A 2,712-nucleotide genomic window follows, 5' to 3' on the forward strand; every position below is an offset into this window, starting at 1 on the left:
CAGGTACCCACTGCCGGAGCCGCAGCACCGGCGCTGGAACCGGCACCCGACGCGCCCCTGATCCAGGACAGAGACCCCGGGCTGAGTCGCCCCGGCACGGAGCGCTTGGCTTTGTGTCAGGGCCTTCCGAGAGCTGCCCGGACATGCTTACGTGATGACAACGCCAGGGAGAGCAGTGGGAGCGAGCGTGCACGTGTGTGTACAGCTTTTACACCCCGGGGTTAACTTTCCCCAGCGCCGAGCCCCAGCAGAGCTGGAAAGCCTGGGCTGAGCTGGGAGGTCCAGGGGCTCCCGCACGCCAGAGCTCCGGTTCGGGGAGACAACAGCTTTCTCGCTGTAGCTGCTTTCTGAGGTCCTTGGGATGGAGCCTGTCCCTCCGCCAGGGCCAGTTTGGGGTCAGGTGTTTCCTGGGAGCTCCTTCCATTCACGCTTCCCTTAGCTGACCGACAAGGCGACGCTCCCTGCTCCTCTCAGCTTCCCCAAGGCGGAGATGTCCCCACCGTCGTGGGTTGCAGGTTTGCACCCCGGGAGCTGCACGGAGGAGGTAGCGAGGCACCGGGAGCCAGGACGGCGAAATGGCCGGGGGGGGCCCCGTGGCTGCTGGTGAGTTCCTGCGTGAGGGTTTTTTTTTGTTTGTTTGTTTTTGGTTTTTTGGTGCCTGTTATGATTGGAAGTTGGTTCTTTGCGGAGCGGTCCTCGTTATGGCCCAATGTTACATCCTGTTGTGAGGTTGCTATGGCAAAAGCCAGGCAACATCTGGAGCAACGCAAGCGACCGTCGGAGGGTTTATTTAGGGTTTATTTATAGCCTCGCTGGTGATGGGAGATGCCTGAGCATGAAGCCTCCGTTGGACAGATCGTGGCGGGGGCAGCCTGGCACTGGGTGCCCTCCCAATTGGGATGGGGGGGGGAAGACACGAGGTCTGGCCGAGCCCCTCGCCTCGCCTGCCTGGCGGAGGAGCCCACACCGAGCAGAAATTGGGGAGGAGCGGATCCCCCGGAGGAGCCTCTGGCTCGGTTCTTTGCTCCCGACGGGAGGAGGACGGCTCCCTCCCAGCGCTTCCCAGTGTCACACTGGGGTTGGGTGTCCGCAGAGGGGGTGGGCAGGTACTGTAGCGGAGTTACTGGGGGGGGAAGATGCGGTTTGGCAGGTGGGTGAGGCTGGTTTTAGCGGACAAGGCGATGCCCCCAGCGAAGCAGCAGGGCCACCGCTGCACCCCGATGTCACAGCCTTCCCGCAGCAAAGGGGAGCGGCCGCGGCGCCGGCAGTGGGGCTGCCGCTGCCCTGGGTGATGCCTCTGCATCTCCTTACGCTGGGTCCTGGCTGCGCGGCCACACTGGCCTGGAAAGAGGTAGAAATAGAAATATTTTTCTAAGCTGAGGGGTTGGCACTCTCAATTTGAGGTGAGCTGGCTGCCGGTGGGGCTCCCTCCCCATCCAGCTGCTGCAAACGTGCTGCCCTGCGGCGAAGCTGCAGCGAAGCTCCCCTCCCCGTGCACACACAGAGGCGTTTCGTATCGTACCAGGAGCAGCTGATGAGCCGGGCGGGTTTGCTCCAGCCTCGGCCCTCGCCCTGGGCGTTCCATATTCCCTAAAAGTCCCTTCCTCTCTGGTTTGAAGGATGGGGCAGGGGGTGACGTTGCTGCAGCTGCCATTTCCTTTTATGCAGACGGTTCGGGAGCAGAATCCGCGTCGCTCCCGTGTCAGGCTTTCCCGAGTGTTTAACAAGCAGCTCGCAGGGAAGCGTTGCAAAAAACCATGGCAGGGCCGGGCAAACCCAGGTCCAACGACCCAGCCGTGCAGCTTCCACGCCAGCCCTGGGCTCGACGATCCCTGCACAGGGCAAGCCGAAAAAGCCCAAGACGGTATCTCCAAATCATGAGGGTTTGTGAGGAACCCAAAATGTATTTGGCTTTGGCGTGGGGGACCAGGGCGCTGGCTCAAGGGGAGGAACCCCGAATTATGGATCAGGCTGTTGTGCCATCGCCAAGCGTGCCTGAGTCTGGCGAGTTCATCCCACGGCGAGGGGACGTGGCTTGAAAAATTCGTCACTCGCTCAAGCGTCAGCCAACCTTGCTGTAGGATTTGGCTACCTGGTGGGATGGGTGCTGCGAGGTCCCCCCCACCGCCGGCGTCAGCGGGGAGCATCCCCTGCTCCTGGCGTGGCTCGGGAGCCCGGCCCCGCTCCCGCTGGGAAGCGGTTGTGTTTGTTTTGGGCAGCCTCAGCAGAGATTGAAAACTTCCAGTGGTAACAAATGGTGTTTTGTCTCGCTGCAGAGCAGCTCCGCAACGTGCATTGATAAAAAACCGTCCCTGCGAGGAGGCCCGGCTGGCTCCCGGGCTGGCGAGGGCCGGGGTAACGGGTGTCCCACGCTCCTTCCCCTTGACGGTGGCCAGCGCTCGCTCCTGGGCCGGCTCGTGGAGCAGGGGACGCGGTGGTGGCACCGTGAGACGCCGTGGTCCAGGCGTCGTCGCCCCTGGGGCCAGCGGGCTGGGGGCTGTTTGCAACCCCTTTGGGCTGACACTGGGGTAGCTCAGCCCCTGCTGGGAGGCAGCTCCCGGCTCAGCCGGCGCAGGCTGTGCCCCCACCCTTTAGGGACCATCCAGGTGTTTTCCCGCATCCCGCCTCGGGATGCTTCCCCGGATGGGGCTCGGGCAGCCGGCACCTCGTGCACCATAAAAGGCAAAGCGCTGGGCAAGAGCTGCCGGGTGG

Source organism: Egretta garzetta, unplaced genomic scaffold (assembly GCF_000687185.1).
Source record: "Egretta garzetta isolate BGI_Z169 unplaced genomic scaffold, ASM68718v1 scaffold330, whole genome shotgun sequence".
NCBI classification, from domain to species: Eukaryota; Metazoa; Chordata; class Aves; order Pelecaniformes; family Ardeidae; genus Egretta; species Egretta garzetta.